Consider the following 22,138-nt stretch of genomic DNA (forward strand, 5'->3'; position numbering starts at 1 on the left):
TAAACATATCATTTACATTAGGATATTGATCAATTCAGACTTTGGGAAATAAGTTATAAGGCTATGGATTTTCTGTGTGCATTTTAATTGTTGATTTTAACAACATTTAGAAGACATTTTTGTCAGATCATTTTCCCGATTGTTTAAAATATATATAAAGAGTGGGAAGTATTTAGAGAAATTTGATATTGAAAGAAGAAATGTGATCTAAATATGAGACTATGAAACTGAAATGTCCACAAATGAAAAGTGACTTTATTTTAACAGATTCTAGGAGGTTCTGTTAAAGCTAATAGTTGCAAATTATTTTTGGTTAATAATTCATAATTTTGCATAACAAATATTTGTCTGATATTTTGCCCATAATTTACTAGTTATTTTGCTAATAATTTATTGCATATAATTATATGCTCAATTATATAAAAAGTAATTTATAATTGACACTTTATAAGCCAGAAAAGAAAAATTAAAAATAAGAAAAAGCACATTCATGGAATGTAATTTTTCTAAAACTAATGAAGATGAATTATTAAAAATTTTTTCTATGAATTGCCTTTTATATCACATTCCCATTTTTTATTCTTAATATAAGAGTAAGAATTGAAAATTTTATGCAATGGAATTATACTATTTTTTAATATACTTGCTATTTTTGCCCAACATTATATAGGTAGGATTAGTCTGTACTGAAATTACAATACATTTTTATTTCTTAATAGTATAAGTTCTTATTTGTCTTGGGTTTATTTACTCTAAAAATGTACTAAGAACCCCAGAGATATATGGGTTTGATCTATCAATATTTATTCAAGTTAAAACTGAGAAACATTTTAAAATGTACATTGATTACTTTATTTTAAAATATCTAGAATAAGCCCATTACATATTGACATAAGTAATATCTTAATATTAAATAGCTTTCTCCAAAGCAAAAAATGAGAATACACTGTACTCTATTTTTGAAAATCTCTTTAATGTTTGGCCTATTAGTGGAAAATGGCTAGATTATCATATCTGCTCCTTTATGGAATATTTTGCAATATGTTATTTGTTTGATGGGTATGAAGTAATGTGATTTCAGTTAGATATTTAGTTTTAAAAGGTAAGAGTGTTCTAATAATTTTTGCATGTAAAAATGGTTACTCTTCTTTGATACTACACAAAAACTTGACAGTTATAATGTTGAATTCAAACTGAATCAATTAATTTTTTTTTACTGTGTAACATTAAATTCCTTTGGTTCACCTAATTCAAGTTAACACATACTTAACACATTATTATCTCACAGTTACGTGTGTCTAGGTAGGTGTCAATTAACTGATTCTCTGCTTAGAGTCTCACAAGGGTGAAATCATGATGTCAACTTGGATGCTTTGCTTTCTGAAAACTCTGAAGTTATGTCTGCTTCCACTTCCAAATTCAGAGGGCTGTTGCCAGAAGTCAGTTTCATTAAGTTGTAGAACTAAGGACCTCATTCCTTGCTGGCTGTTGGCTTGGGGTCATTCTCAGCTTTTAGAAATTGCGAGCATTTATTGGTTGGTGGCTACCTTCATCTATCTGCAGAGTGAGAAATGGCAATCCAGGTTCTCGTTCTTCAAATTCTTTAGTTTCCCTTTCTACCTCATCTTTCTGCCACTCCCCTTTTGTCTCCAGGTGGAGGAAGTTTTCTGACTCTTCTGCATCTAGTTGGAGAGTTCTCTGCTTTTAAATGCTCATGTAATTAGATTTGTGTCCAAATTGATAATTCAAATATCTTTCTATTATAATATTTGTAATCTTAATTCCATTTTTAAAGCTTCTTTCATCTTGTGACATAACATATTCACAAGTGTTGAGGAACATTATTCTGAGATCATTTTTCTGCCTGTCATAATAGTTATATATCAGGAGCTAGTTGCAGTATTCAGTATATCTTTTGGATACATTTGTTAATCTTATTCAGATCATCTCTGTACTATTTGTAAATGCTGTTACTAGACACTGAAAGAGATATGCTTAAATCTCCCAATATGACTGTAAGTTTTTATATTTTTCTTTTTAACTATGTCCATTTCAAAATATACTTTGGGGGCTCCATTATTAGGTATATGTAAGTTTAAATTATTATTATATTTCTCGGTGAACTAGACATTTTGTTGTCACTCTGTTTCTGAAATGAGTTGATCTTAAAATTTATTTTATTTAATAGTAATAAATCTACAACTTTCTTTTATTAGAATTGGGCGGGAACATCTTTTTACCCTCAGGCTTTTGGTATTCTCATTCTTAAAACAATATATCATTTTAAACCAGAATATACTTGATTAATACTTTTATAAAATAATATACTTTTATAATCTAATATTATAATATTGTTTTTGATAATAAATATCTTTAATGAACTACACTATCCATAGAGATGGTTATACAAGACAGAAGTATATATGCTACTGAATTATCACTGATTATTATACATGTTTCACATTAAGAAATAAAACACTGCAAGCAATACTGAGCATCAGTTGTGCTCCCTGTGACTCAGTACTATCTCCAGCCCACGGATACCAACCAGTACCTGACTTCCGATGAAACAAATCAGTTTTCTGGGTCTTAAATCTTTTATCTAAATGAAATCATATAATTATTTTGCCTCTGGCTTCTTTGACTCAACATTACCTTTATATTATTGTAGCAGTAGTATGGAACTTAACTTTCATTGCTATATGGGATTCCATTTTATGAATATACTTTATTTATCCATTCTATTGTTGGTAGACTTTTTTTATCCAGTTGGGTCTTTATTAAATAATATTACCATACACATGTATTACATGTTTTGTAAGCATTTATGTGTATTTCTCTTGAGAATATACGTAGTGCTACAATTTCTGGGTAATTTGGTAATTAATTAGTTGTTAACTAATTTTCTATAGTTTTTCAACATTATTTCTTAGTTTAAAGATGTAAAAATAAAGTATTCTACACTTTAAATGCTCAGAGTATCTTTCAGAAAAGGAAGAAAGATTGACAGGGAAAACAAAAGGCAAATGATTTTGCAGCAACAACAACAAAGAAGTCTGAAAACATATTTTGCCTTATAGTCAGGCTTTATGATGGTATATATGATATTATACTATGAATTATGGCACTCCAAAATTGCTTGGACTTTAATCCCTGGAATATTTAAATATGTCACTTTATATGACGAAAGGAACTTTATAGATGGGATTAAGTTAAAATTTTAATAATAGGAAATTATCCTAGGTTATCTGGATGGGCCAAAGTATTCACAAATGTCCTTATCAAAGGAAGGTAGGAGGATCAAAGAGAGAGTAGGAGAGGAGACAGTGAAAGCAGAGCTTTGAGTGATGCAGTTTCTGACTGTGAAGCTAGAACAGGCACACAAGCCAAAGAAGGACAAGCAGCTTCTACAAGCTGGAAAAGCTAAGGAACAGATTTTCTCCTAGAGTCTCCATAAGCAATGCAGTCCTGCTGACACCTTGAGTTCAGTCCAGTTAAATTCACTTTGAACTTCAGTTCTTCAGACTGCAATATAGTGATTTTCTATTGCTTAGACTACTAAGTTTACAATAATTTGTTGCATCAATAATAGGAAACCAATGCATAGCTCTCTTTTGGGGCTTTGAAATAAGCATTTTTAAATGTATCTAAAATGTTAACTTATTATACAAATGAAAATATAGGTCCCATGGAACCTAGTGACTACTGTAAGTTACAGAAACCCCTGTGACATCATATAAAATAAGTAGATACAGAACCTATTGATGCAGCATTTATTTGAATATAATGTTTTAAAAACCTCTCTCTGTAGGTAAAACATGCAATTTTATCCTCATATTAGAAGGCAAAAGGGACTGGGATATATTAAACAACATGATCAAGTTCACAATAGAACCAGGTCCAAGACTATTGCATGTTTTTGTGTCCCATTTTTTAGTGAACACCCTGTTCATTGTCCCATTGTCCTTGGCACATGAATTAAATCTAAATAGTAAATATTTGAAGTACGAATGCACATACACACATTATTTTACATGCAATGTCAGATTTTTATTCATCTTCAGATACACTAAATAATCCAATAATTTAGACAATATTTAGAACTTTATCATTAAATTTTCCATGATAGAGAAGAACAATTTGAAGATTTTTTCACATTTATGAAAAGCAAGTTTTCTGAAATTATCTTTAAATACTCAGCATGTAGTGGCATGTTGCATAATGGGAGACTTAGTCTTCTTTTTCATTTCAGTAAGTGAGGAAATATGTGTTTTTAAACTTATTTTCTGGATAGTTGTACCATTATGAGGATTTCCTTGTTTTACTCCCTCCTGTGATACATTGCATGATTGATTTGAAAATAAACTTTCAGTTATGAATCCCATTAGTTACTTTTCTTTACAAGACTTCATTTTGTAATTTAATATTTATGTGTGATTAGTTATTATGCATTCTCTTTCTCCTTGGGCAAAACCTTCCTGAAGGCAGTACTTGGTACTCAAGAGTTTATCACTAGTGCTTTGTGCAAAGCATTCCATGTTAAGAGGCTAACTTACATGGTTAAATTAATGAACTGGAATGATAGGAGAATGTGAAAACATCATAATATTTTCCTTTTCAATCCAATAATTGTGTTCTTGGAACAGTGCTTTAAAGAATCATAAGACTGTAAAGAAATGTTGATTGTTAAAAAAATTCAAGTGGTCTAGAGACTCTTATTCAGAGTTATTTTTTATTATGTTATTAACATCAGGAGTTAAAGGGAGACTATATATTTTATGTAAATATATTTGAAACATCTTTTAGGAAATAACTATGTAATTTAAAAACACTTTTCAGGTGAAGAGAATATGATTTGTATCAAATATAAATTATGAATTATATGTTATTGTATACATATTTTAAGCATATATAAAAATATATTTTCTATGTACTATAAGTATATTCTATTCTATGGATAAGTGTATTTTTCCATGGAATTCAGATATTTGAGAAATAGTTTTTCATATGTTGTTTTATTGCTTTGTCAATTATATTCCCTTCTTATTTTTATATAATAAGGTTACATAGTGAATGACATTTTATGTTCCTTTGAAAAGAATACCAAAGTGTAGTTTTGTTTTCCCTGAATTTAAACTGAAGAAATCACAGCTCAGAAGTGATCAGTAAATTGTTTAAATCAAGATAGCTGATAGGCAGTGGAGCAAAGATATAGGCCCGTAACTCCCAACTCCAGTCTATTTCAATTTCCCTATGATTTTCCAATAGGGGAAATGACTTTTCCATAAGGGCAAAATGAATATGTAATTCATTTTTTTCTCCACAGTGCCCATATAAGTTTCTTAACAAATATTTGGAATAGATAAAAACATGATTTTACCCACATAGTAGCTTTAAGTAGTTGAGGCTGATAAAAACAGTATAATAATCATAAAGTCATTAAATTAAATGCCAGGAAAGTAATGGGGGATCACCATCTGTATATGTTAATACCTTTATGGTAAAGATTATTAGTGGTTAGCAAAGATATTTCCCTATTAGGAAAACTAAATAAGATTAGCAAATACATATGTCAGGGTTAAGTCCTTGAGTTATGCAATGTGGTTCAGAGGTTAAAGCGTCTGCCTCCAATGCGGGAGACCTGGGGCTCGATCCCTGGGTTGGGAAGATCCCCTGGAGAAGGAAATGGTAATCCACTCCAGTTTTCTTGCTTGAAGAATCCCATGGACAGAGAAGCTTGGTAGGCTACAGTCCACAGGGTGGCAAAGAGTCGGACATGACTAAGCGACTTCACTTTTCACTTTTTTTCTTTCAAGTTTCCTTCAGATATGATTTTTTATAAAAGTTAAAATTTGAGGAATGGCCAATTAAGTGTTGAAATATATTAATTTTGCTACGTAGCTACTTTGTGGTATGCTATCACAACAATATTGTCTCTCACCATAAACTTGATGTTTAAACTGCAAGTAAATTCAGATTAAAGAATAGCTGCTGCTGCTGCTGCTGCTAAATCGCTTCAGTTGTGTCCGACTCTGTGCGACCCCATAGACAGCAGCCCACCAGGCACCGCCGTCCCTGCGATTCTCCAGGCAAGAACACTGGAGTGGGTTGCCATTTCCTCCTCCAATGCATTAAAGTGAAAAGTGAAAGTGAAGTCGCTCAGTCGTGTCCGACTCTTCGCGACCCCATGGACTGCAGCCTACCAGGCTCCTCCATCCATGGGATTTTCCAGGCAAGAGTACTGGAGTGGGGTGCCATTGCCTTCTCCAAAAGAACAGTAATTTCCCTTTAATACATTTAGTTTCATGAAAAAAATCATAGCAGTTCCTCTATTTCACATTTGTATTTGGTGACTGTTTTGTCATGAACTACTTTATAGCCATTGTTCCACTAAATTCTCTCATTTGACAGAACAGCAGAGCGTGTTGGTTTTCATCTTACTCTTAATAGTTTCTAAGGTATAACTCCTGTTCTACCTTTCTCCTAATCCCACATGCACCCTTAATCATTTTTTAGCCTTTTGTTACTTACCAGGCAAAACACTCATCAGAAACTGTGGAATATTCTAAAATTAACACACTTAAAGCAAGCAGTCCTATCACTTCTTATGACTGCTTTTAGATGAAAACATTATTTGAGCATTTCCTCTTAAAAGATTTAGAAACATTAATGATATTTCATACTTTAATGAGTTAGTAACAGGGAGAATGAAATGACTAACTTTAACTTTATATTAATGACTCTAATGAAAAGTACTAAAATAATTATTTGGTAATTTATGCAAAACTGATAGAAATTTAAATTACCAGAAAGTCAATTAAAATGTCAATGCATATGCTTCTTAAATAATTGGCAGCCTGTATAAAATTTTCTTAAATTAATGGCAATGAATATGCCATTTTACAGCTTAATATGAAGGAAACCTTTGAAACATCAAGATTGGGGGATAAAGATACCTATATCATTATCTAAATGTATTTATCAACTTTTAACAGTAAGATCTTATTATTTCTGGGAGACTTGAGTATGAAGTATGATTAGATCTATACTATCTTTTAAAATGTAGTTAAAGTCAAATGTAAACATTGACTATATATATGTATATAGTTCCTATCAACTGATTACAATATTTCAAACTTGCTCCAGTTAAGAGAATATAAAAGTCACAGATTTTAATTAAATGGCTATTAGCATATTATTACATATAGTGAGATAGAGGGAAAACAGACCCAAAGGAGGAGGGAGAAGGGTTCAGGATGGGGAACGCATGTATACCTGTGGCAGATTCATTTTGATATATGGCAAAACCAATACAATATTGTAAAGTTAAATAAAATAAAATTTTTAAAAAAATATTAAAAAAAAGAGGAAGAGAGAGAGAGACACCTATATTTAAAAATTGGTAATGTAACAAAATCCCAGAATTTTGTGATTTTTAAGTAAGAGAATTCACATGAATGGCCTGTTGTATTTTTTTGAGCCTAAGAAATAGCTACTAAATGTTAATTTCATTAGTGCTATGACTGAAAGTTCCTTGTACTTTCATCTGCACTCAGCAGCATACTGAGGCTAAGATAAATTATACGATAAAACCAGGATTCCCATGGTTATTTCTCATTACTCACAGTAAGATTTTTGGATTTGAATTACCTTACACTTTTACTTTGGCTATACCATTCTTACAAATAATCCAGGTAACATATAGGGAATTCTCGGCTGAAAGAGATAAGGAAAACCACAGGACAAATAAATCTTTAATGACTGTTCTGTGAGAATAAATCATGCGCACCCTATTGACACTGGGGTACATGAAGTAAAGCACCATAATTCATGGTTATGTCAAGATGAAAATAATTGTAATAGTAAAGGAAAAGATGGCCAAGGCAATATTTGAGTAATTATATCATTTGTTGAGCGTGAATGAGCTGTAGCTTCTATCAAATACAAAATTCCCAAAAAAGGCATCATGTATGAGAAACACAAATTCACAATATTAGAAATATATGCTAGGTACAGATTTAGATATGGTAATGGATATAGATATATACAGATGGGTAGGAATTAGGATGTAGATATGACTTTGAACAACAAAGATATAGATAGAAAACAGGCAATCAACATTCATTTTTACTCTTTTCTATTCTTTCCATTGAATCGAAGTGCCTTTAACACTTGCTTGAATACCTCTCTATGCCAACAGTATTCTCTCTATTAAACTTTATTAGTCTAATAAAGTCTAATAATTTATTAGACTAATAAATTAGCCTATTAGTCAATGAAGACAATTCCATAAGACTGGGGATGTGAATTAAGAGTGTAAGCCACTATCCCATGGAGTAAATGTTTTTTTCCCGTCAAAAACATAGCTTGAGCATATCTTCAACTCACTATATCTAGAGTCATTCCATTCACATCAAACACATTCTTTCCAGTGACTTTAGATTGTATCTTCAAGATCAACCATTTATCCAGAAACTATGAAATTCATTATCAAAAATTTTCAATTTCTTCTTTATCAGCTACAAGTACTGTAAAATTTCTATAATGTCCTCTCTTCCTCATTTTTTAATATATTGTGTCATCTATTTTTAAAGCTATAAAGTCACCATCATTCCAAAGGCAGTCCATTTGAACCATTGAGAAAAGTACAGAGAAATTATTTTGGGCAATAAATCATTGTTAGACATTTAAATATATTTTACATTGTCCCCATCTTGCGTAAACACCTGCAATTGTTAATGAATATTTTATTTCCAAAGTTTGAGGGTTTTAAAAAGAAGCAGTTGAAGTTAGTGACCATGAACCTGGATCCTAGAGTATACAACTGGATAACACATATTCTATGGCTTGTGAGTAACTTAATATTGGGTAAATTACTTTATTCCAGTAAACTTGGGAAAACATAAGGTGATACTAGGAGTTATCCCATTGTCATATTGTGAAGATTAAGTGGGATAATGCTTGTGAAAATTTAGCACAGTGCCTAGCACATGCTGAGTATTTATAATTATTTTGATGATTAACCTACCCAGGCTCATCTAATTAGCATCAATACGTTAAATGATAACACTGGGGCTGGACTTCATGGAATAAATCACAGTGTTGCCATTTGCTATCATGACATCCAGCAGCTTTCTTTCTTCCCCTTCTGTTTCCTATAGTGACTGAAAGCGAAAGTATTAGTTGCTTAGTAGTGTCCAACCCTTTGTGAGCCCATGAACTGTAGCCCAGCAGGCTCCTGTGTCCATGGGATTTTCCAGGCAAGAATACTGGAGTGGGCAGCCACTCCCTCCTCCAGGGATCTTTTCTGACCCAGGGATTGAACCTAGGTTTCCTGCACTGCAGACAGATTCCTTACCATCTGAACCCTCAGGGAAGCCCTCAGTTCAAAAGTCTGTCCCTTCCTCAGTCTCTTCAGTAAATTCTTGTCTTATTGCTGTGTAACCCCAAAGCTCTATAGCTTTCCTTGATATCTATCTCACACATTTTCATGTATCTAATCAATCAGTAGAATCTCTAATGTCACAGTATATCCAAATTTGATGGTTCCTCATTACTTCCTCAGCTTCTTCCATAACCCAAGTCACCATCATTTGCCCCCTCTTCCAGTAAACCTTCAACTCCATCACCAGAGTGATATTTTGAAAATATATGTTGATTCATAGATATCAAAAGTCTAACAATGACACAAAGCACTTATCACAATCTGTTTAATCTGTTTCCTTGTTTATTGTCCATCTGTTTGTACTAGATTATAAGTACTACCAGGATAGAGAAATTGTTTGCCTTCACAATGCATGCATAGGATCTGGAATAATGGCATAACAAAGAGGAGGCTCTCAAAATTTGAGAAGGGGAAGTAGATTCTTTTTTTTAATTTAAGACAAATTTTAGAATTATTACTGTTAAAGCACATATGTTCTCAGTATCTTTAACAAGATAGAAATGAACCAAAACATTTTTAAAGCTATGTTACAAGCACAGCTCATTTTATTGTGTTTTGCTTTATCTCACTTTGTAGATACTGGACGGTTTGTTGTAACTCTCTGTCAAGCAAATCTATTGGCCTCATTTTTTTCTGACAGCATTTGCTCCCTTTCTGTCTCTGTGTCAAATCTTGGTAATTCTTGCAATGTTTCAAGCCTTTTAATCATTAATATGTTTTATGATGGTTAATGATCTTTGATATTACTACTTCTACTTGCTGAAGGCTCAGAGGATGGTTAGGATTTTTTAGCAACAAGATATTTTAAAATTAAGGTGTTTATATTTTTTTAGGCAGAATGCTCTCATACAATTAATAGACTAGAGTGTAATGTAAACGTAACTCTTATATATACTGGGAAACAAAATAATTCATGTGGCTCGCTTTATTGCAGTATTAGCTTTGTTGTAGTTAACGAGAACAAAATTCACAGTATCTCTGAGGTATGCTTGTGCTCTGGAATGGCTGTAGTGTTTTAACACGTAGAAATATAGGGCAATACAATAAAGAAAAATGTTGTGTATTCTAATTGAATGTTATGCATTAAAATAGAAAGCAAAGTATATAAAATAGATTTTAAATCCAGATATTGATCTCTATTACCATTGTTGTTGTTATTTACTCTCTAGGTCTTTATAACTCCATTGTGACCTCATGGACTGTAAACTGCCAGGTTCCTCTAGCCATAGGATTTCCCAGGCAAGAATACTGGAGTGGGTTGCCATTTCCTTTCCAGGGAGTCTTCCCAACCCAGGGATCAAACTTGCATCTCCTGCATTGTAGGTAGATTTTTTTTATAGCTGAACCATTGGGAAAGCCCTCGTTCCCTTTCAGTTCAGTTCAGTTCAGATCAGTCGCTCAGTCGTGTCCTACTCTTTGAGACCCCATGAATCACAGCACACCAGGCCTCCCTGTCCATCACCAACTCCCGGAGTTCACTCAGACTCACGTCCATCGAGTCAGTGATGCCATCCAGCCATCTCATTCTCTGTCGTCCCCTTCTCCTCCTGCCCCCAATCCTTCCCAGCATCAGAGTCTTTTCCAATGAGTCAACTCTTCGCATGAGGTGGCCAAAGTACTGGAGTTTCAGCTTTAGCATCACTCCTTCCAAAGAACACCCAGGGCTGATCTCCTTCAGAATGAACTGGTTGGATCTCCTTGCAGTCCAAGGGACTCTCAAGAGTCTTCTCCAACACCACAGTTCAAAAGCATCATTCCCATTAGCTCTGCTTAAATTTAAACCCTCATCTTCTCTTACCTAAACTCTTTTGATAGACTTAGTAGAAGTCCTTCTGCTTCTAGTTTTATATGCCTATAATCTTAAAGTCTTCTCCACAGGCCTCCTAAGTGACAATTCATGAATTCTTGACCTTAGTACTGTCTTGCTTTGCTATTTATAATTCTTTAATAACTCATAATCACATACCAGTTAAAGCCTGTAAATATAGACTTGCTTGATTATCATTCATCTTTGCACCCAGCCTAGCTTTCTAGATAGTGTTTATTCTGATTTAATACAATATACTACATTCATTCTGACTACTTTGCAGTGAACCACCACAAGGGAAAACAAAAAGGAAAAAACTAAAATTAAAAAAAGAAGGCAAAAATAACTGGAAGGAGCCAGTTATGTGTTGGTTGTTCATCATCCCCAGCCCCATACTTCCATACTCTGTTCAGACTTCTATGACAGGTGCCTTCTTGACTAGTTCTGAATATTAGAAACCTTAGGTGAGAGAAGAAATGGAAAAGTGGCCTTCTTTCTCCCTTTCTCTTCTTTTGCTCCTGACAGCAACTATGGAAATGGTTGCATTTCTCTGATGGTCCCAGCTTTGATACTGAAAACAATCCTTCCTAGTGGTCAAGTGGTTCATCCTCTATGGAATCAGCATCTGCTGAGTGACCCACCTCCTTTACTCCAGTGTCCACTAGGTGCCACCCCCTTCCATAGATCAGCATTCTTCATTGCACAACAGTCAGTGTGCCCTGCATTCTGAATATCCCAACCTTCCCCAGCGTTTTGTTTTTTTGGAGCTGTAGTTCCTTCATATACTAAATAGTTTTTGAATTACTTCTCTTATTGCCTGGTTTCATCTCTTTAGGCCTTTTAAAACTCTCTACTTATATTTAATTCTTTCTGTTTGTGTTTCCAATTGTATCCTGTCTGATAGAAAACAACTGGGAAAAGAGGCTAGTCATAGGTAGAAAATTATTTGTCATTTTTTTTCAGAAAAGATATTTGAAGAGGAAAACATAAGATATTAAATAAGTGCTTTATGTTCTGTTACAGTTAATAAAAGATTAACTACCTTGTTGATCATAAAATTAGATCACTGTATTAACATTAATTTTCTTGGGTAAAAACACATTTCCATATATAATATCCTATCTCAATTGCAACTAAATTTATATTTATATAGTCTTAACACAATTCTGAATAATTTTTTGCATCTGAACTCATTATAGTCCCTGAACCATTGGGTACATATTATTGCTGTAAATGTAGTAATCAAATGTGATATTACCACATGTACATATGTGGATTAATTTAATTTTAGCTAACAAGGACAATCATATTTTTTTAAAACAAAAGCTTAAACAGCTCTCTAAAATTAAAATATTTATATCAAAAAATACTTTATTTGGCTGCGTGCATTTCAAATCAGCAGAAGTATTTTAAGTAATGAAATAATGTTCAATTCAGTTCAGTTCAGTTGCTCAGTCATGTCCAACTCTTTGCAACCTCATGGACTGCAGCACACCAGGCCTCCCTGTCCATCATCAATTCCCAGAGTTTACCCAATCTCATGTCAATTGAGTCAGTGATGACATCAAAACATCTCATCCTCTGTTGTCCCCTTCTCCTCCTGCCCTCAGTCTTTCCCAGCATCAGGGTCTTTTCAAATGAGTCAGCTCTTCCCATCAGGTGGCCAAAGTATTTGAATTTCGGCTTCAACATCAGTCCTTCCAACGAACACCCAGGACGGATTTCCTTTATGATGGACTGGTTGGATCTCCTTGCAGTCCAAGGGACTCTCAAGAGTCTTCTCCAACACCACAGTTCAAAAGCATCAATTCTTCAGCACTCAGCTTTCTTTATAGTCCAACTCTCACATCCATACCTGCTGCTGCTGCTAAGTTGCTTCAGTCATGTCTGACTCTGTGTGACCCCATAGATGGCAGCCCACCAGGATCCCCCATCCCTGGGATTCTCCCCGCAAGAACACTGGAGTGGATCGCCATTTCCTTCTCCATCCATACATGACTACTGGAAAAAACCATAGCCTCGACTAGACAGACCTTTGTTGGCAAAACAATGTCTCTGCTTTTTAATATGCTGTCTAGGTCCTTATAACTTTCCTTCCAAGGAGTAAGCATCTTTTAATTTCATGGCTGCAATCACCATCTGCAGTGATTTTGGAGCCCAGAAAAATAAAGTCTGACACTGTTTCCATTGCTTCCGCATCTATTTGCCGTTAAGTGATGGGACCAGATGCTATGATTTTAGTTTTCTGAAAGTTGAGCTTTAAGCCAACTTTTTCACTCTCCTCTTTCACTTTCATTAAGAGGCTCTTTAGTTCCTCTTCACTTTCTGCCATAAGGGTGGTGTCATCTGCGTATCTGAGGTTACTGATATTTCTCCCAATCAAGATAGGGAATCAAGCTGCAGTCTTGATTCCAGCTTGTGCTTCCTCCAGCCCAGCATTTCTCATGATGTACTCTGCATATAAGTTAAATAAGCATGGTGACAATATACAGCCTTGACATACTCCTTTTCCTATTTGGAACCAGTCTATTGTTCCATGTCCAGTTCTAACTGTTGTTTCCTGTCCTGCATACAGGTTTCTCAAGAGGCAGGTCAGGTGGTCTGGTATTCCCATCTCTTTCAGAATTTTCTATAGTTTATTGTGATCCACGCAGTCAAAGGCTTTGGCATACTCAATAAAGCAGAAATAGATGTTTTTCTGGAACTCTCTTGCTTTTTTGATGATCCAGCGGATGTTGGCAATGTGATCTCTGGTTCCTCCACCTTTTCTAAAGCCAGCTTGAACATCTGGAAGTTCACGGTTCATGTATTGTTGAAGCCTGGCTTGGAGAATTTTGAGCATTACTTTGCTAACATGTGAGATGAGTGCAGTTGTGCGGTAATTTGAGCATTCTTTGGCATTGCCTTTCTTTGGGATTGGAATGAAATCCCAAAGGACTGACCTTTTCCAGTCCTGTGGCCACTGCTGAGTTTTCCAAATTTGTTGGCATATTGAGTGCAGCACTTTCACAGCATCATGTTTTAGGATTTGAAATAGCTCAACTGGAATTCCATCACCTCCACTAGCTTTTTTCGTAGTGATGCTTCGTAAGGCCCATTTGACGTTAAATGCTACTAATTACTAAATTTCCTCTATGAATCAAATATCCAACATTTATCATCCTGTGTTCCTAATAACCCACAAATCTATGAAAGTGAAGTTGCTCAGTCGTGTCCGACTCTTTGCGACCCCGTGGACTGTAGCCCACCAGGTTCCTCCATCCATGGGATCTTCCAGGCAAGAATACTGGAGTGGGTTGCCATTTCCTTTTCCAGGGGATCTTCCCAATCCAGGGATCGAACCCAGGTCTTCTGCATTGTGGCCAGATGCTTTAACCTCTAAGCTACCAGGGAAGCCCTTACACAAATCTATATATGAAAAAGCTACTACTTTTTCCAGGAAGTAGGTAAACAGCTGGAAACAGAAAGCACTTTCTAGCAGCATGGCAACTCATTAAACTGCAGAGCGACCAGGTCTGCAACTTTTATACTAAAAATGGCGCAAACATTAGCTGGTGACAGAAGTGAGAAGTGGGGAGCAAGATGTGAACATTGAAAGGAGCAATATGTGTCTTGTAAAGATGACAAAAACCCAAGGACAGCTATAAAGATTTGAAAGGATAATTATAGAAAAGGGAACCAAATATTTTACTCAAATGTTTTTTAGAGCCTTTCTGTAGAGATACATATATATATATATATATATATATATATATATTTATCAAAAAATATGTTTTATACAGATAAATGGTTTCTCAAATAAGGATGGAACCAAAGCTACAGTTATAACATAAAGCACTGTCTTTTATAAGACTATTTATCCACCTGAATTTTCAATTTGAGGTTAGTGCATTAAATATTTTCCAAATATTGACATCCTTTTCATGTATATAAATCAAGTAGGCATTATTTTTTAAAAGGGTTTTCAGGTTAAACAGTAATTTTTATTCTATTTTGCAAATAGAGAAATCAAAGGCCTACAGAGGGAAATAACTTATGCTAAAAGTTACACAGTAAAGGGAAGAGCCAGAAACCAAAGCCATGTTCTTTTTCATAGTTTATGTGGACTCTCCATTAGTTTTGCTAACTTTTTAATGAGTTGAGTTTTTCCAAATTATACTGACATTAAAAGATAATGTTAATACTTAAACTCAATCCATGGATCTGGCAATTAGAATGTCACCTTGTCCTGAGTAACTTCAGTGAGGTGACAAATCAAATTTAGTGATTATTAGCAAAAATAGGAAAAGAGGAAATATAGAAAGCCCATATTGACTGCTATTTTAAGAAGCTTAACTGTGAAAGAAATATGAGTTACAGTGTGATTGACATTCACCTTGATAAAGGATAATCCTTCTAACAGAGTTGGGGAAGGAAAAAAATGAGGTACTGAATAATAATATAAATGTAAAGACAAAGTTATAGATGCCAGTATTTTAATATGTCATCACAAATGTTTATTAAAAACTTTTTGTGCATGCCAGGTACTGAGTTAGTTTTACAAATTTAATCCAGGAAACACTATGAAATAGCCTTTTTATGTTCTATTTTCCATAAGGTTTAGAGAGGTTAAGTGGTTGCCATCCTATTTGTTTGTTGGAAGAATTAGAATTCAACAAAGTTCTGTGTGACTCCAAAATACATGTTCTTGCTACTTGTTTAACACTACCACTGCCATGATTTAAATATAAGATGAAGGTGAAGAAAAGAAAGACATTAAAAATTTAATATTGAAAACAAAAACTACCTTCTTATCAAAGAATGTTAACACAAAAATAACCTTCAAAGAAGAGTCTAAAGTAGAATTTAAAATTACATATAATACAGTTAAAATATTACAAGTAGATACATTAATATCTTGAAAATATATAAGTAAAAATAGAGCAGTATAAAACCAATAAAACTTCCCTCAACTTTCAAATAAAATATTCTCAGTGATAATATGATAGCATAGATTGACAATAAATGTGTGATTATATTCTAGAAAGGATTTTCATGAGAAAAGTTAAATTGAACATTAAGTGAGAGCAATCAGTGTTCCTTGAATGCTCACTATCAGATACAGAAAAAGCAGACAGTTGGTAGATTCAAAATATTTCTCCTCCTTCTTTTTCTTAGATAAGAAACACAAGCCCTTCAAATCAGAAAAGTCAACATTATCTCTAAGGTGTCGTTCCAAAGAGTTATCTCATCACAGTACCTTCTTCTGCATTTAGTGAAAAACAAAATCCCAGAAAAAAAAAGATAGGAAATTCATTGGCTTCATGGTAGATATCATCCAAGAAACAAAGTATTTTGTGGAAGGAGTATGATAGAAAGAAACATGGTAGTGTTGCTTTCTCATAAAATTAAACACCATGTTATTTATAGTTGTCCTTCTATGCTGTAATAAGAAAAGCATGTCAATGCTTGATAATAAAAAACAAAATATTTTGTGTAAAATTAATTTTAATATATATTTATATATATTATATATATTTAATATTTATAATATTTATATATATACAATTAAATTATATATATTAAATTAATGTATTAAATTGAAGAAAATTGCCATGTGTCTTTGCTGATTTTAAGAAATAAATTACTATGAACCAAAAGCTGAACTACTACTATTGGTTGTCATGACTTTCTGTAAAACTATAGTGTTTAAGAATGTTTGATATTAGTTCAAGGGCTAATAAACAGGTCAGTGAAACAAAATATGGAGTTCAGAAAAAGAAACACACAGAAATAGCTTTTTGATTTGTGAAAAATGGAGGTGAAATAAAGTATTGTTTCCTGAAAATTGTGCTAAGTCAATTATATACTCGTATAGAAAACAAACAAAAATAAGCTATGTTCTTAAAAATTCATGTATAAATGTAAAAAATTAATTGTAAATAAAAGTACCAGGAAATATCTTTGTGACCTGGAATAAGGAAAAATTTTTCAATAAAACAAAACAGGATTAATAATTAGGAAAAATAAAGAAAAGTTTATTGGGCTGAATTAATAACTGGTATTTTTTTAATTATCAAAAAATTAAAATCTGTAATTAGTAAGAACTATAGTTAGGCATATAGCAACAGAAATACATATAAAATACATGTACACATAGATATGAATATCAAAGACTTTTGGTTGCTTACATGTAAATATAGGTGATAGGCTTTTCATTGACAAAAATGGTTCTATTGAATAATATATTACCGATACAAATTATGTAGTTGTTTTTCAATAATATTTTGCCCCAATAGTTAATTTTTAAAATAATCCACCCATAATTCTATGTACTATACTTATTTTCATAAGACATTTATATAATAACAATCTTGAACTGCATGTTAAAATTAGTTCACAGAACATATCAGTGTTAACCATGGGAACTTAAATATGAAAAGTTTACCTAACAATTTGAAGCAGTAGTAAATCAACTAACAAAGATGTATCACTCCAATAAACCATCCTAAGAAAAGATTAAATTTAATCTGGGCAAATTAATGAAATTAAAATAATATTTTATTCAAACTAAGAGTCATCTCTGACCTATATATTAGGAAAACATTATTAAATACTTATATTAGTATTACACCTAGTGTTAGAGATAGAATGACATAGTCTCTATTCCCTAACCACAAAGACTTCATGCCTGTTCAAGGTCACAGACAGATTACATTATATTTTTATATTCAACTTTTATACATTCTTGGAAATAACTTTTATTTTTAAACAACTATAGAATGTTTTCATAATGGAATTTTATGTTGTTTGTTTTGTTACATGCACTTGATTAACATACAGAATTTTAGCTTTTCTTAAATTTTTGTAGAAAAACATCAATTTTTGACTTTCATCAAAACATTCAATCATTTAGATATGATAGAAGAGGAGACAATATGGAACAAAATAAAATTGGTTGATATATACACAGATGAATATTTTTAATCAGTAGACTGTGAAGCAATGCATAGTAAGTTATTAGCTGCATGAACTAATTGAGAATAATAAAATGAATTAGATAGTATGAAAATAAGGTGGATATTATAGTGAAAATTTAGTTTTTATATGCAATGAGTAAAGGAAGATGAGAAGGGCATAGTAAGGAAAGAATTCAAAAATGAGAACTTAGGCTTTTATATGAGAAAAGCCTATGGTTTTTCCCCCATGGTTTTTATTTTTTCTTAGAAAGAATCTTGCCAGGAATCTCTCAAAACACAGCATTTTAGCCTATTTGAGGCTTTTCATAAATAAAACATTGATATAATGATAGTGGGATTCATTTTATATTTCTGGCCCATGAAATATAAATGCATATAATTATTTTCAATTTTTTATTTTCAATATTAATATAAAAATCAAGAAGAAAGAGATCAACACAGTTGATCAGATTCATAATCAAAAACTATACAATTTTTAATCAACAAACATATTATTAAACATCCACTATGAATTATCAAGACATAGTATGTATATAACCCAAGACAGACAGGTCATGGTAGAACGGTCTGATGGAATGTGGTCCACTGGAGAAGGGAATGGAAAACCACTTCAGTATTCTTGCTTTGAGATCCCCATGAACAGTATGAAAAGGCAAAAAGATAAGACACTGAAAGAGGAACTCCCCAGGTTGGTAGGTGCCAAATATGCTACTGGAGATCAGTGGAGAAATAACTCCAGAAAGAATGAAGGATGGAACCAAAGCAAGAACAACACCCAGTTGTGGATGTGACTGGTGATAGAAGCAAGGTCTGATGCTGTAAAGAGCAATATTGCATAGGAACCTGGATATCAGGTCCATGAATCAAGGCAAATTGGAAGTGGTCCAACAGGAGATGGCAAGAGTGAATTTCGACATTCTAGGAATCAGTGAACTAAAATGGACTGGAATGGGTGAATTTAACTCACATGACCATTATATCTACTACTGTGGGCAAGAATCCCTTGGATAAATGGGGTAGCCATCATAATCAACAAAAGAGTCCAAAATGCAGTACTTGGATGCAATCTAAAAAAACAACAGAATGATCTCTGTTCGTTTCCAAGGCAAACCATTCAATATCACAGTAATCCAAGTCTATGCCCCGAGCAGTAATGCTGAAGAAGCTGAAGTTGAACAGTTCTATGAAGACCTACAGGATCGTTTAGAACTAACAACCAGAAAAGTTGTTCATTTCATTATAGGGGACTGGAATGCAAAAGTAGGAAGTCAAGAAACACCTGGGGTAACAGGCAAATTTGGGCTTGGAGTACAGAATGAACCAGGGCAAGGGCTAATAGAGTTTTGCCAAGAGAACGCACTGGTCATAGCAAACACCCTCTTCCTACAGCAAAAGGGAAGACTACACATGGACCTCAACAGATGGTCAACACTGAAATCAGATTGATTATATTATTTGCAGCCAAAGATCGAGAAGCTCTATATAGTCAGTAAAAACAAGACCGGGAGCTGACTGTGGCTTAGATCATGAAGACTTTATTGCCAAATTCAGACTTAAATTGAAGAAAGTGGGGAAAACCACCAGACCATTCAGGTATGACCTAGATCAAATCCCTTCTGATTATACAATGGAAGTGAGAAATAGATTTAAGGGACTAGATCTGATAGACAGAGTGCCTGATGAAATATTGATGGAGGTTCATGATATTGTACAGGAGACAGGAACCAAGACAATCCACAAGAAAAAGGAATGCAAAAAAGCAAAATGACTGTCTGAGGAGGCCTTACAAATAGCTGTGAAAAGAAGAGAAGCGAAAACCAAAGAAGAAAAGGAAAGATATAAGCATCTGAATGCAGAGTTCTAAAGACTAGCAAGGAGAGCTAAGAAAGCCTTCTTCAGCGACCAATGCAAAGAAATAGAGGAAAACAATAGAATGGGAAGGACTAGAGATCTCTTCAAGAAAATTGGAGATACCAGTGGAACATTTCATGCAAAGATGGGCTGAATAAAAGACAGAAATTGTAGGAACTTAAAAGAAGCAGAACATATTAAGAAGAGATGGCAAGAATACACAGAAGAACTGTACAAAAAAGATCTTCACGACCCAGATAATCACGATGGTGTGATCACTCACCTAGAGCCAGACATCCTGGAATGTGAAGTCAAGTGGGCCTTAAAGCATCACTACAAACAAAGCTAGTGGAGGTGATGGAATTCCAGTCAAATCCTAAAACATGATGCTGTGAAAGTGCTGCACTCAATATGCCAGCAAATTAAGAAAACTCAGCAGTGGCCACAAGACTGGAAAAGGTCAGTTTTCATTCCAATCCCAAAGAAAAGCAGTGGCAAAGAGTGCTCAAACTACTGCATAATTTCACTCATCTCGCAAGCTAGTAAAGTAATGCTTAAAATTCTCCAAGCCAGGCTTCAGCAATACGTGAACCGTGAACTTCCAGATGTTCAAGCTGGTTTTAGAAAAGGCAGAGGAACCAGAGATCAAATTGCCAGCATCCGCTGGATCATCAAAAAGGCAAGGAGTTCCAAAAAATATATATTTCTGCTTTATTGAGTATGCCAAAGCCTTTGACTGTGTGGATCACAATAAACTGTGGAAAATTCTGAAAGAGATGGGAATACCAGACCACTTGACCTGCCTCTTGAGAAACCTGTATACAAATCAGGAAGCAACAGTTAGAACTGGACATGGAACAACAGACTGGTTCCAAATAGGAAAAAAAGTATGTCAAGGCTAATATTGCCACCATGCTTATTTAACTTATATGTACAGTGCATCATGAGAAACGCTGGGCTGGAGGAAGCATAAGCTGGAATCAAGATTGCCAGGAGGAATATCAGTAACCTCAGATATGCAGATGACACCACCCTTATGACAGAAAGTGAAGAACTAAAGAGCCTCTTGATGAAAGTAAAAGAGGAGATTTAAAAAGTTGGCTTAAAGCTCAACATTCAGAAAACTAAGATCATGACATCTGGTCCCATCACTTCACGGCAAATAGATGGGAAAACAGTGGAAATAGTGTCAGACTTTATTTTTCTGGGGTCCAAAATCACTGCAGATGCTGATTGCAGCCATGAAATTAAAAGACGCTTACTCCTTGGAAGGAAAGTTATGAGCAACCTAAACAGCATATTCAAAAGCAGAGACATTACTTTGCCAACAAAGGTCCGTCTAGTCAAGGCTATGATTTTTCCAATGGTTATGTATGGATGTGAGAGTTGGACTATAAGGAAAGCTGTGTGCCAAAGTATTGATGCCTTTGAACTGGGGTGTTGGAGAAGACTCTTGAGCGTCCCTTGGACTACAAGGAGATCCAACCAGTCCATCCTAAAGGAAATCAGTCCTGGGTGTTCATTGGAAGGACTGATGTTGAAGCTGAAACTCCAATACTTTGGCTAACTGATGCGAAGACCTGACTCATTTGAAAAGACTCTAATGCTGGAAAAGATTGAGAGCAGGAGCAGAAAGAGACAACAGAGGATGAGATGGTTTGATGGCATCACCGTCTTAGTGGACATTAGTTTGGGTAAACTCTGGGAGTTGGTATGGATAGGGAGGCCTGGTGTGCTGTGGTTCATAGGGTCGCAGAGTCGGACATGACTGAGCAACTGAACTTAACTGAACTGAATGAAATATCTTATTATTTTAACATTCTCTTATCATTCCAAATAGAGGAAGATAATCGCTGAAATATTTGCCTGTATTAGCCCTTCTGTAGATGTGTGGACTAATCATGTAGATTTGCTGATGGAGGAGAGTCTAGAGAGACTATGCTACATGTTAGGTAAAATCCAAGGGAGAGGGCAGACATGAAAAATTCATAATAACATAAAATTCAAGATCTGGTTATAGATGAAGGTTATAGAGAGGAAAGTAAATAGCAGTTACTCTGGAGCAAATAGAGTAAA

At 34.1% G+C, this 22,138-nt stretch overlaps 1 protein-coding gene across 2 annotated transcripts in view; it reads right to left on the reverse strand.

Annotated features, from left to right (window-relative positions):
* The window catches only part of CSMD3 (CUB and Sushi multiple domains 3), a 1,458,322-nt gene that overhangs the window by 1,246,770 nt on the left and 189,414 nt on the right, over positions 1–22,138 (reverse strand). The window lies entirely within an intron of this gene.

This window comes from Bubalus bubalis, chromosome 15 (assembly GCF_019923935.1).
Source record: "Bubalus bubalis isolate 160015118507 breed Murrah chromosome 15, NDDB_SH_1, whole genome shotgun sequence".
Classification (NCBI taxonomy): domain Eukaryota; kingdom Metazoa; phylum Chordata; class Mammalia; order Artiodactyla; family Bovidae; genus Bubalus; species Bubalus bubalis.